Source organism: Sminthopsis crassicaudata, chromosome 1 (assembly GCF_048593235.1).
Source record: "Sminthopsis crassicaudata isolate SCR6 chromosome 1, ASM4859323v1, whole genome shotgun sequence".
In the NCBI taxonomy this organism is placed as follows: Eukaryota; Metazoa; Chordata; class Mammalia; order Dasyuromorphia; family Dasyuridae; genus Sminthopsis; species Sminthopsis crassicaudata.
In genome coordinates this window covers 553,161,853-553,176,378 of record NC_133617.1, presented here as the reverse complement: position 1 = coordinate 553,176,378, position 14,526 = coordinate 553,161,853, and the positions used below count along the sequence as shown (strand labels likewise).

Sequence of the window (14,526 nt, the reverse complement as noted above, 5' to 3'; positions counted from 1 at the left end):
TCTTGCGTCCTTTAGCTATCAGGTCCTTGTGAATATAGAAAACCTCAGGATTTTCCTTTCGAATTAAACAAAGAAGCAATATTCTTTGTTTCGGAAAGCAGGTAAAATTACAGGTTAAATATTTTTCAAGGTTAATTAAAGACGTTGAATTTAACTCGTGAACGTGGGAAAGTTCTCTGAGAAGTTTATTTTTTTAATCTGCCAGGATTGGCTACCTAGGTGAAGCGTCCTGTGGGGGCGGGCCCGGAGATTGACTGGTAGTGAGTGTAGTAGATTCTTCCCAGTTAGCTTCAAGTTTTTGCCTCCTCGCACAGCGGTCTCCCCAAGAGACCGACAGAGAAGAGTGAGAGTCAAAGTTGAGGACTTTGAACTTAGAGAAGATAAAGGTAAATACATAAAAAATAAAACAAAATCAATCTGGCCTGGAGGTTAAAGGTCTAGATAGGTCCTGGGTAGCTTTTGCTCGGATAAAAAGCTGCTCGGAGCGGATGAGATGCGCCGCTGGGTGTGGGAAAGGGAGGGACCTAGGCCCCCTAATTCGAATCCTTGAAGTGACATCTACGGCTTGTGCACGCTGGGGCGTACCGTGTCACCTCCGCCCAAACTTCACTATTTAGGAAGTATGACATCATGAAACTTACAGAGTAAATACTATTTTATTTTTCCAAATACATGTCAAGGTAGTCTTCAACATTCATTTTTTTGTAAGACTTCGTATTCTGAACTTTTCTCCCTTCCTTCTTTCTCTCTCCCTTCCGCACGACAGCAAGCTGAGATAGGCTAAATACGTGAAATCCTTTTAAACGTATTTCCATAGTTGTCATGCTGTGCAAGAAAAATCTGTCCAAAAGGGGAAAAACACTAGAAAGAAAACAAACAAAAAGTTGAAAATATTATCCTTTGATCCACATTCAGGAGTTTTCTCTCTGGATGTGATTGGCATTTTCCATCCCAAGTCAATTAGAATTGCCTTGAATTGTTGAGAAGAGCCAAGTCCATCACAGTGATTCCACAGTTCTTTTTTTTTTTTTTTATAGCATTTTATTTTTTTTTAAAACATGCAAAGATAGATTTCAATATTCACCTTCGCAAAACCTCGAATTCCAATTTTTTCTTCCTCTCTTCTCCCTCTTCCCTCCCCAAGACAGTAAGCAATCTAATATTGGTTAGACATGTGCAATTCTTTTAAATATTTCTATATATATATATATATGTCATGCTGCACAGGAAAAATCAGATGAAAAGTGAAAAAAATCAAGCAAAGAAGCAACAAAAAAAGATGAAAAACTATGCTTTGATTCACATCCAGTCTTATTTCTCTATCTGGATGCAGATGGCATTTTATATTACAAGCCTGTTAGAACTGCTTTGAATCATCCCATGATGGAAAAGGACTAAGTCCATTGCCGTTAATCATCACATAATCTTGTTACTATGTAAAATATTCTCTTGGTTTTGCTTATTTCATATAGCGTCAGTTCATCCATGATGGAAAAGGGCCAAGTCCATCACTACTGATCATCACATAATCTTGTTACTATGTAAAATATTCTCTTGGTTTTGCTTATTTCATATAGCGTCAGTTCATCCATGATGGAAAAGGGCCAAGTCCATCACTGTTGATCATCACATAATCTTGTTACTATGTAAAATATTCTCTTGGTTTTGCTTATTTCATACAGCGTCTGTTCATGTACATCTTTCTAGGCTTTTCTGAAATCAGTCTGCTCATCATTTTGTATAGAACGATAACAATAATAATATTCATTCAGCCATTCGCCAGCTGAGGGGCATCCACCCAATTTCCAGTTCCTTGGCACTGCAAAAAGGCTCTTACAAACATTTTTGTATATGTAGGGACTTTTCCTCTTTTATGATCTTTTTGGGATACAGACCCAATTGAGACTCTGCTGAATCAAAGGGTATGCACAATTTTATAGCCTTTTGGACGTTGCTTTCCAGAATGTTCAGATCATTTTACAATTCCACTAAGAATGTATTAGTGTCCCAGTTTTCCCATATCCCCTCCAACATTTATTATTAGAAGATAGTGAATCTTGAGGTAATTGTTGATTTAGTTTAGAGAATTTTGTCAGGTTCCTCACAGAATTTTTCTACTTAGTCATCTTTTGCAATTAATATTGTTGCTTGTTTACAGTGATCTATATAGTGGTCTTTTTGTTTAAGCTTATTCTGACTGAACCTTTCTTTATGGGATGGTGAAGTTGTTAACTTTGAGAAAAATATAAAACTAAATCCTCCAACTCCTTTATTTACTTCACCAGGAAAACTTTGATATCATTTGTCACCAGGATATTTTAAACTTTTTCATATTAGTAGGCTAATCTCTGGCCCTTGAAAACCTAGAGTCACTTTCTTGTTGCTATGAGGCATCAGAGTTGGACTTTTGTGGATAATTTGAAATAATAGAATTATTTTGCAACATTTAGTAACATATGGTATTATTTCTTGCCATCCTCTCAGGATCTCATCCTATATACCTCTTTTCTTTTACTACAAAAAATTTAGAAAGAATGATCTGCAATTTCTGAATCTACTTCCTTACCATTCATTCACCTTTTAATTTGCATTCTGTTGCAACCAACTGGTCTCCAAAAAAAAAAAAAAAAGTTTCTTTACTCTTTAAACCATACAATTTTTTCTTAATCCTCATCTTCTTCGTCCTATCGGTTTATATGATTTAATCTTAATTGGGCTCTTGTTACCATTCTTTCATGACTGACTTCTTGCCAGACTGAATTACTAGATATTTTCTGAACTCAACATTGTGTCTCCCTGGATTGTCACAGATTTTCTTCCATGTGTGGAATATACTCTATAATACTACCATAATTTTCCTTTCATTAAGGTTGAAATCTGGGAAATCTTCACTTATCTTTCCATCTGAAGGTATTCATTTCCTGAATACTTTAATCTTGCCTTTGTCTCTTTCAGTACTAACCTTGTATTATACTATCATGTACATGCTTTATTCTCCAAAGATATTCCGAAGATCTCTTTGAGGACAATGATCATTTCATTTTTGTCTTTTTATCTCTGTTGTCTAGTTTGATGCTACATATACATATACATATATATATATATATATATAAAGAGAGAGAGAGAGAGAGATATCTATGGATATAGTAGTCACTTAAATATTTGTTGAATTGAATGCTTATTATATAAGGGATATCAAGTATTTGACATAAGATATTTGAAAATATACCTCTGCTGTAGTGTGTATACATATATATGAACAACACACGCATATTTTAAATATGTACACACACATACACATATATATGAAATAATAGAATTAATGCTGCAACATTTAGTAACATATGGTATTATTCCTTGCTATCATCTTAGGATCTCATCCTGTATCCCTCTTTCCTTTTACTATAAAAAGCTTAGAAAGAATTATCTGCAATCTCTGAATCTCATTTCATATATATATGTATGTGTATATATATGACTCATCTTCCCTCCTCCCCCACATTTAGTTGAATAATCTTCAGCTAGAGCTACCTCTTTGGAGTAGGGTTTCTCACTATAACTAAGAATGGGTGTTTGGAATGTTGAATGTGCCAAGGATGAAGCTCCCTTCTCCCACTGATGTAATATGTTGTTTTCTTCCCAAGTAGCACTCCCTGTGTCCTTGGAAATCAAGACAGGTACCAGTCACTTTGCACTAGGCTGAGAAATTGCTTAGGAAACTAGAATTTTTGTAGATTATAAGTAGATTATCCTGTCTTCATAGTTTAATAATTCCCAAGGGAAAAGAATGTAGCTTTTAACATCACCTTAACCTGAAAGTGACCATAGGTTCTTAAAGGCTAGGTTAGAGAGTACAACAGAATAAGCCTACCAATGTGAAAAAAACTAAAATATAATCCTGGTGACATATAATGTCGAAGTTCTTCCTGGTGAAGTAAATAAAGTAGTTGGAGATTTAGTTTCATATTGCTTCCAAAGTAGCCACTTGATTATTCCACAAAAGCAGGATTCAGTAAGAATAAGTTAAGTAAAATGACCACCATAAAGATCATTGTAACTTAAGCACCAATATTAATTGCAAAGGATAAATAAATAGGAAAATTATATGAGGAATCTGACAAAATTCTCTAAACTAAATCAGTTACCTCAAGATTCACTTTCTTTAATATAAACAACTTTCCCTTTCCCCAAACTTTGACTTGACCCTGCCCATTCTCTATTATTCCTTCCCTTTCATTGACACATTCTTATAAAGGATAGTTTGTAATTGTTGACTTCTTAGCACTCAAATTAGAGCAGCAGTCTGTATTAATTTGAATGAGGGTTACATATTCGAGTTGGAGGAGTTATTTAAGTTGCTATATAATAAAAGGTGCTATATAATAAAATTTGTTCTTTTAATAAAGAGAAAGGGTGAGATTTGAGTTATATTATGAAGGAATAAATGGCAGTATTTGATAGCTGATTGGTTATTTGGGCTATAATAGATGAAAAGTTGAATATAGTACAAGTTTTTGGACCTGTGAAACTAGAAGAATGGTTATGGGATTGACAGAATTAGAAAAGTCTAGTAGATAATTCGATTTGGAAAGACAAGACCTCTGATAGTATCCAGTGGTCATTGAAAAACTCCTTCCACTGAGTGTAGAGGACAAAGGGTTGGCTTTTCTGGGAAGTGGTTCACTTTTTGTCAACGAAGAGAAGTGACATTATCTAATCCCTGTGGGGAAAAGGGAGGCAATCCCTCAGAAGATACTTCTAAAGGTGGAAATTAGTATTATTTTGGACATGTTTAGTTTGAAATGCCAAACAGGAAGTTGTTGATGTGGGACTAGAGCTCTGAAGAGACTGGGACTGGATACTAGCACTTAGGAATCATTTGCATAGATATACAAATCTACTTCCCATAATTAAATCTGTGGGAATTTATGAAGTCACTGAGAAAGACTATAGAAAAAGAGTACCTAGAACAGTGTTTTGGGATACACATATAATTAAGGGGTATGAGGTCAAGTAGAAGGAAAGGAATGGTCAATAGTGTCAAATGCTAGAAAGTTGAAGAAGGATGATGACTATGTCAAAGATTCTAGCCTTAATTCCTGAATTATTATTAATAATAATAGAAAACATTTATATTATGTTTTTAGGTTTGTAAAGAACTTTGCAACTATTGTTTCATTTTATCCTTACAATCCTGGAGGTTAGATATTATTATTATCCTCATTTTGTAGATAAGGAAACTAGGCAGCTAGAGATTGTGACTTGCCCAGCATAATACAATTTGTAAGTATTTGATGCTGGATTTAAACTTACTGCTTTTTAGCCGACTGAGACTAGTTTAGGAGATAAGAGCAACTCTAGGAAAATCAGGGCTGTAGTACAGATGATGACATTTTCCAGAAAAGTTACTGAGACTCATTAGATCATTTGTAGTTAGATAGTTAAGAAGTCATTGATTGTGTGCATCTGTACTTGGGATTCAAATTGTTAGTGAAATCAACCCTGTTGCTAGCTGTTCAGTATTCCACAGCTTATGATCTGGGAAACCAAATCTTTGCCTCTTTAGAAAGAAATTTTTAATGAAGATTTCCTTAAGTTGTAAGTCTATTTTCAGGACACAATATTTGAAAACTAGAAAAATTTTCATATCTTTTAGGATTCTTACAAGGTGCTAAGTCAGTTATCTAATTTAGCATGGTACTTAACAGTTCTCTAGTTCAGAGTTCACACCATTCACACCTTTAAAAGAGCATATAAAAGGACAAGCCCATAGGAAGCTCCAGGAGATTCAAAGTAAAGATTCATTCCCACTTCCACCTTTGTGCTGGCTGGAGACATTAGGACAAGAGCTCTCGGGAACCAAGGAGAGAGGAAGGCCTCCAGAAGCTCTAGTTGAGCCCCAAGTGAAGGAGATAAGATTTTGGAAGAGACAATAAAGGAGTTGGACTTTAACTCCTGGTTGCATTTGAGGTGATTATTGAAACTGAACTGAAGCCAAGGCTCCCTCCAGAAGCTCCCTAAGAAATCTGCTCCCAGAGAACAATTATAATTTAGAGAAGAGAACATTTCACATATCTATCTATCTCTAATTTTTGAACTTGTGTGGATAGTTTACTTTAATTTTCCTCATGCTGTTGATCTAATTTTTCTGGGGGGAAATGCTAATGTTACCTTTCCCGTACTCTATTGAGATAACTGGCCATATATGGTCAGGAATGTGGCAGCCTCAGTGCTCTTGTGCAGGGCTTCCATATCAGTCATGCTGCTATATATTTTCTGGCTTTGTGAGAAATACTGAAAAGTTAGATTTCCACAGAATGTGTTTTCAGGAGAAATTCTGATAAAGACTAGAAATTGGTTTAAACAGGACAGAGTCAATGACTGGGAGAAAGCTTTTCTTTATTGAGCTTGCTTAATAGGCTCATTACATATTATCTGACACACCCCACATAAAATTAGAGACTCATTAACTGAACATGGGATGTATGATCATGAAGTAGGAACATGTCTAGGAGAATAAAGGGTAGTTGAGGAGGGAACTAAACAATCTGTTCTCTGAAGGGAGGGTACTGCCATGAACTAATAGCATAAAGTTTGTCTTGCTTCTGTGCACAGGGTTTCCTTTTCCTAGAGAGGAGAGGAGCCTGCTTCTAGCCAGAAATGTTCAATTTCTCTGGACTCTTTGTAATAAGCTTTTCTTGAGACCTGAATTTCAGTGTCAGGTTGAATATGAAGTAGAAATTCTAGTGATTCAGTTATGGGATTAGAGCCAAATGATACATTTAAAGAATGTCTAACATTTAACAAAATAAGGTTTATTTAACAATAACAGGGAAAGAATTTTCTTTTTTTTCTTTTTTTAATATATTAAATTTATTTACTTATTTATAAAGCATATACATGGGTAATTTTTCCAACACTGACCCTTGCAAAACCTTTTGTTCCAAATTTTCCCCTCCTTCACCCATCCCTCAGCTAGCTGGCAGATAGTCCAATACATGTTAAATATGTTGAAATACATGTTAAATCCAGTATATGTATACATAGTTAATACAGTTATCTTGCTGTACAGGAAAAATCAGATCAAGAAGGAAGGAAAAGAAAAACTGAAAAAAAACAAATGCAAGCAAATAATAACAGAGAGAGTGAGAATGCTATGTTGTATTCCACACTCTGTTCCCACGGTTCCCTCTCTCGGTGTATATGGCTTTATTCATCACTGAACAAGTGGAACTAGTTTGAATCCTCTCATTGTTGAAGAGAGCCATGTCCATCAGAATTGATCATTACATAGTCTTGTTGTTGCTGTGTATAATGATCTCCTGCTTCTGCTCATTTCACTTATCATCAGTTCATGTGGGTCTCACCAATCCTCTCTGAAATCATTCTACTGGTCATTTCTTACAAAACAATAGTATTCCATAGCATTCATATATCATAATTTATTAAGCCATTTTCTAATTGATGGCCATCCTTTCCAGTTACTTGCCACTACAAAAAGGGCTGCCACAAACATTTTTGCACATGTGAGTCCCTTTCCCTCCTTTAATATCTCTTTGGGATATAATCCCAGTAGAAACATTGTTGGATCAAAGGGTATGCACAGTTTGATAACTTTTTGAGCATAGTTCCAAACTGTTCTCAGAATGGTTGGATCCATTCACAATTCCACCAACAATGTATCAGTATCCCAGTTTTCCCACATCCCCTCCAATGTTTGTCGTTATCTTTTCCTGTCATTTTAGCTAATCAGACAGGTATGTAGTGGTATCTTAGAATTGTCTTAATTTGCATTTCCCTGATCAATAATGTGACTTGGAGCATCTTTTCATGTGACTAAATATACTTTCAATTTCTTCGCATCCTTTGACCATTTATCAATTACAGAATGGCTTGAACTATCATAAATTTTAGTCAATTCTCCATATATTTCAGAAATGAGGCCTTTATCAGATCCTTTGGATGTAAAAGTGTTTTCATGGAAAGAATATTCATTTAATTGAGTACAGCTCTCCTTCAGCATTTGACAAGGTGTATTTTGAGACTGATATCCTAAGGCTTTGCACTATATTGGGCTAATGTTTACTCAAAAGGTTCTGAAATTGTCCTTAAGATTTTGAAACTATACTTAAGATTTAATTGACTCAAAGGAGTGAGGCTCAGGATAGTACTGCTAGTTGCCTGGTTCACAAAAAAAATCATGAAGAACTTCAACAAGATCCTCATGTTTGACAGGAAAACTATATGAGCAACATAGAGCCAGGGGAGCTTAGTTGTTAAACTGTTAAAAATGAAGTCCTTGATGAATAGTCTTGCTTAATATTCTTTTCCTTCAATGGCCAAGTGAATTTTCTTTTGTTAACAGCTACTAGAAGACTAACACAAGTCTGTATACCTGGTAATAGTCATGCAAAATTGGTTCAGAGAGATCTTGTAATAATAGAGAAAGGTGTTATAGAGGAATGAGAACCCTGATTCACCTCCATGCCCCTGTTGTTCCATTTGGTGATCCCTCTTGTGATGGCTATTGCTCACTGAGAGATAGCCTCCATTTTTACTGAGAGATTAGAGATTAAATTGTAGAGCAATTTATCAATTAAAGACTCAAGACAACTATGTGATCTCCAGAGATCATTGGAAAACTCCCCCAAAGGACTTAGAGGACCAAGGGGTGACATTTGTTAGGAAATGGTTTACTTTATAGCAGTGAGGTGAGGTGACATTGTCTACATAGCCTTTGTGGAGAAAGGGGAGATGTCCCTCATAAGATGCCTCTAAAGGAAGAAATATTTTATATCATCACCCCCCCCCATGTAGGGAGAAGTTATGAATGGTGGGCTAGATAATCTGAATAGGATAGTGGTACAGCATGATTATTGATATTGTTCCAGACTGTCTACAAGAGAGTAATGAGTTCCTAGTTACCTTACTAAAGATGACCCTGACACATGATGAGCATGGATAAACATGGACGACAGTGCAGAAAGTATAACAGTTTTACTGATGCTGCTGATGCTATTTCTAGTACTTCTACTCATAACCACACTGTCACTGTGAACTGCAAAGATTTGGCATTGCTCATAACTTGGACCAGATAGTTTAGATCTTGAGCCTGATCTTTCTGAAACAAAATTTTTGGTTTTGGTTTGACCATGTGTGATTGATCACTCAGGGGGCCATTATATTGTTTTGACCATATTTCTTGTTTAGTTTTTCTTCTTTTAGTGTTGGCTTGTCCAGGTTTCTAATATCCCCAGAGCCAGGTTTGTCTAGGAACTGCCCTGAAACCATTTTAATGGTGGAAGTTTCCATACTTAAAAGAATCTTGTTACTAAGAGTAGGTATGGTGGGAGCAATATCCTTAAATTTGCCATATGTAAATTAGATGATTTTTTCACTAAACAGTGTTGAAATTGTATTCAAATTTTAATTGGCTTCAACTACTTAGGACTAGGTTGATGGCATAGCTTTTTGGTTGGTGGTACAAAAAATCAGAAGGATTTCTTCTGGGGATCTGATACTTGATTACCCTAGATGGGCAATACGAAGGCATGAGAACTTTATTCAGATGAATCAAGATTGTATATTTGCTGGGTATCCTTGTTGAGTTTCTCATGATATGTTCCTCACTTCTTCCCCACAGTGCCTAAGGACATTTTCTTTTGTTAACTGTTAATTGTTGCTTAAATTTCATTCCATTCTTCAACTTAAACTTCTAGGAAATTGGCTTGAGTCATATGGATCTGAGTAATGTGCTTATTCAGACTTATGTGCCAAAATTTTAGGTACCCCGACTTTTATACTTAGGCTTCCCGGAAATTATGTCAGTCAGTAGTTACAGCCTTAGTTCCCTGAATCAATTAAATCTCACCAGTTTCATTGCATTTCAGGGAAAAACTAATCTGTTTTGTTTTGGGGGACAATTTAATCATTGGGGGGAAAATTAAACAAAGCCAAAAGGATAGTCATTTGGTCATTTCTTTTAGACCAAAGACAAATATTCATTAAGGGTTCTTGGGATTTGTAAGGGGAGAAACTGTGAAAGGAAAAATGAAAAAATGGATGATGCTTGACAAAAAATCAAAGGGGGCAATCCTTTTAATAACATTGAGAAAATCAAAGAGGATAGTGCCCCCTGATCAGTAGACATTACAGATAAAAAATACAAAGGGAAAAAGTAGATTTCTCCCTTTCTCTAGAAACATCTGATGCAGTCCTGTGGCTCTGGTCTGTTCTTCTCTAGTTCAGGTCATTTGTAGAAGTTTCCTACAAAATTGATCTCAAACAAATTTCTAATTTATTTTGCCAATAAACAGGTAAGATAATGCAAGTTAGCTCAGATCTTGTGTCTTTTTCAAATTTGGAATCTTTTACTAGACCAGGAAATTCACAATTTTTCCTATCATCTATACCACTGAATGGGATAAACTGTTTGAAAACCTCTCATAAGAATGTGGCCTTGACCTATATCCTAATTGTGACTTGAGACTTTGTAATAATAAGTTGAGCTATAGCTGAAAGCTGCAGATGTTATATTACCTTCAATAAACATCTTCCTCTGTTCTTTGCCCCCCCCCTTCATTAATATTTAAGTAAATTATGTTCTGGGATCCATATTTAGTTTCTGGGTAAATTAAAACTCTCCAGCCAATGGGAGAAAAGGTGGGGAGGGGCTTTCTGTGTTAGGGTCTATATAATCCTGTGCTTGCAGCTTGTGCTTTGCACTCTTCTACTGATACCTTGTCTATTGATAGTTGCCCTTCCTGGTGATATAATCTTTTTTTTTTTGCTTTTTACCTTGAAAGTCTCTGATTTTAATTAGGGGAAGTGTTGCTGTCCCATACACCATCTTTCTCTATATCTACCAACAGATAAGCCAACATTGTAAGATATATTCCAATACAAAAACGAGTTCATCTAAAGTTGCCAGATTTACTTAAAGTGAATAAAATTAGTTTATATAAGGACTTAATATTATTTTCCAACTGTCATGTATCATGATTATAGAAATTTGTCATAACAGAACAGGGACATAAAGGAAAGTGTTCCTTTATTTTGACGTCAATTCCAGGCAAAAGTGATGTAGATGGCCATATATGAGCCAGATGCCATACTGGGAAGAACTAATCTAATCTACGTGTTTGGAACCTTAGAAGTTATTGTTCTTACCATATCTTCATAACTCTTCTGTGACTTAATAGAAAGTTATAGTTGTGAAAAAATTCATCTTTTGCTCAGTCTGGTAACAAATTTCTCTGAATATAATTTAGTGATGAGCAATAACAACAATAGGTTGTTTCCTAGTTGACAGATTATGAAACTTGGAACAGCAACATCTTCCTCACATGTGGGGCTCCCTCAAGAATTTCCCAAGGTTCAAACTATTTAAAACCATGTATTTCTCTTTCTCCCTGTCCCCCAGATAAAGATCACCATTTTCTTCTCGCCTGGCCAACATTTTTGCTTCTATTTGCTGCATGTCATCCATAAAATCTCCTTTCTTCAATGCTATATTTTATCCACAGAAAAATCTTGCTGACCTCTTACATACTTTCTATATCAAACCTATCATGCTTTTCCAATTTGATAGTATCTTTCAGACCTTGTTCTTCCCTATATAGCCTTTGATATACTAAGTCATCCCTAGAGCTTGAGCACTGGAATAGAACTCAGTTGTCATTATTATTACTTATGGAACTTATCATTAGGTCCGATAAAAATGAATATTTAATTGATATTTAATTTTTATTCTTTTTTTCTAAGATAGTAAGAAGGTTCCTGCTACAATACCTATAAACAGAATGGTACAAATTGGGGAAATAATTATTACATTGATAAAATAACAAGTACCAGAATGTGGTAAACTCCCAGAGTTTAATAGTTTATAAATGATGCATTGCTCTCTTTGATATAAAAATTTTATTGGACAATCAATAATATTTATTGCAACATGCAATATTTAGCATATCTTGTTAGCATATTGTTACACTTAGATATCTTAGCACTTTGTTTGCAAAACACCACTAGTTCAGAACCTTATCAGTATTTCTGTTATGTATAAACAATCGATTTAATGTTTGTTGTGCTTTCTGCAAAGAACTCAAAGTAATTTATAGGTGGTTGTTTTATATTCATCTATCCAAGCTCATTTTTTTTTCAAAATAGAACTCATATTTCTTCAGAAATCCTCTCCTTCCAGACTCTCATATTTCTTTTGAGGACCTCAAGTTCACAGCCACACTAACTATAACTCTGATATTCTTTTCCAGTCAATTTTGTGTTACTCTTCTCAGAACCTCCTTGTTAGTCTAGAGGCAGCTAGTGGCACAACAGATGGAATACTGTGCCTATAATCAGAAAGATTTGGATTCAGATCTCATCTTGCTTACTAGTTATTTGATTCTATGCAAGTCACATGACTTTTGTTTACTTCAATTTCCTAAACAATAAAATAGGTATAGTAACATCACTGAAAGAAATGACTAACAGCCAATGGGGTGATCCACAGTTCTTCCATTCTTCTAAAGTCCTGATTTTTAAAAGTTCAGTCTCTTGAGGGGCACAACCTTTGTTAATTATTTATGTCCACAGAGTTTCTTTTAATGAAAGAGAAAGTAACTTTGATTAATCAAGTTGCACAGATGTGATTTTTGGTTTTCAGAGTTGCTGGTCTTCTCACATTTTCTCTATAAAGGCATTCCACTGAGCTTTAATGCTTCATTGAATCAGTTTTGCCCACTTTAGCCAGTAACATTTCAGAGTATAACTTCTGGTTTATCCAATTTTTTTTTTTTTAATCAGTGGTTACCTAATGATGATTTTTCTGCCCTACAGAGATCAGAGTAAATAGAGATTTTATTTTTGAAGTACTATCTTGAAAAATTGGAAGATTTTAATATATTATACCTAGTAAGTTTGTCCACATGTTAAATTTTGTGTAACTTTGTGAATTTTGACTTTGGACGAGGAATATTAACTTTAAAAATATTCTCCAGAATGTTTAACAGACCTTCTCTTATAACAGCTCTTCTAGCATAGGCTACTGCTTGGCTTCCTACTCTGGTTAAACATTCTTAATATACCTCCTCTAACATGGCTTAATATAACATTCTTTAATATGAAGTCTTTTTTTTTTTTTTACTCACAAGGAGTACTCATGAAAGTGGACTTTATATAAAAAGCTGTGTTAAAGTTTCAGAAGGAAATGGTCAGAATAAATAATATTAAAAATGAGGTGTTCAGAAGGATTAGGTTGTTTAATTGGCTAAAGAGTACTTCAAAAATGTCAGCTGACAAAACCAAAAAAAATAAAAATGGAAGCATAGTTGTGATAAAAGTCTATCAATTGAAAACTTATGATAATGAAGAATCTGTAATCACTTATCATTTTATAAAGAAATGTGATAGTTTAAAAATAAATGTGCAGTACAACTAGAATTGTGAAAATAGGTACTAGTAAAGTCTAATGAATGGTCGTAATCTTGCCAGACCTACAAATACTGCACATTCCTTTCTGAAGGTAGATTTATAAATTCCCCAAAATGCTTGTTGAAAGTATGGCTGTACATATACTAGGTTCTTTCAGCCTAGAATTAGAAAACCACTGTTCTCTGGTTACATGAGCATGGTTATGAAATTATTGATGCAGGTGTCCTTTTTCAAATGAAAAAAATCTAACAGGTCTCCTTAGTTTTAGATTTTGTTGTTGAATTCCTCGCTCTGTTTCACTGCTATCTACATTGAAAGAACCTTGGAAAGTGACAGTATTATTTCCACAATCACATTTAAAACTCATAAAGTACACACAATAATAATCCAAACTTTTTAGGATAAATATTTATGGAGAAAATGACTCATTCGCATAAATTGGTGATCAGCCATGTTAGCCCTTACACTTTGGTTGCTTACATTATTTTTCCCAAATCAAATATTTTTCTGTATGAAATAAAGCTCATTTTTGTGAGTTTTTAAAATGCCATCTCGAAAATTACAGCACATAACAACTTCCTGTTTTTAGAGCTCATGATAGATTTAGTTTTAGGGATGAGTATATTTTAAGACTACATCTTAATTATTCAGGAGGTGATTACACATTTTGTAAATTACCTATTTCTTAAGGTTTCTTAATAGATAAAATGTCAGGAGGTCAGGAGGATGAGTTTAAATCCTGTCTCAAACATTTAGCTGTGTGAGAATGAATTTGTCTTTCTGAATAGTTTCTTTCATAGGGTTATTAATGAGATAAAATTTGTTAAGCACTTTAAAAGATCAGAGTGTTCTGCAAGTACTTTTATTACCTGGCTTGGCCTTTTCTTTCTGTCATGTTCCCTAACTTTGGCTACTTTATTTAATTGCAGTTCTATCTCAAGTGGATAGGTCAATTGAGAAAATACAAAACATGAATTGAAAAATATTTTAGGTTAAAATAAAAAGTCTTATTAAGAGGTTAAAGGTATTGACTCGAATATAATGAATCATTCAGGGATTTCATTTTTCATTTTTTGTTTCACTTGATCCTTAAAATAA

At 34.6% G+C, this 14,526-nt stretch overlaps 1 protein-coding gene across 3 annotated transcripts in view; it reads left to right on the top strand.

Moving 5' to 3' along the window:
• The first annotated feature begins 239 nt into the window (after positions 1-239).
• The window catches only part of LOC141555291 (uncharacterized), a 232,087-nt gene continuing 217,800 nt past the window's right edge, over positions 240-14,526 (top strand). The window contains exon 1 of one of the 3 annotated variants that reach the window (XM_074288042.1): positions 240-386. The gene's annotated coding sequence lies outside the window, so the exon portion shown is untranslated. The remainder of the gene's footprint in view (positions 387-14,526) is intronic. The other 2 variants (XM_074288061.1, XM_074288051.1) reach the window with 2 other exon arrangements.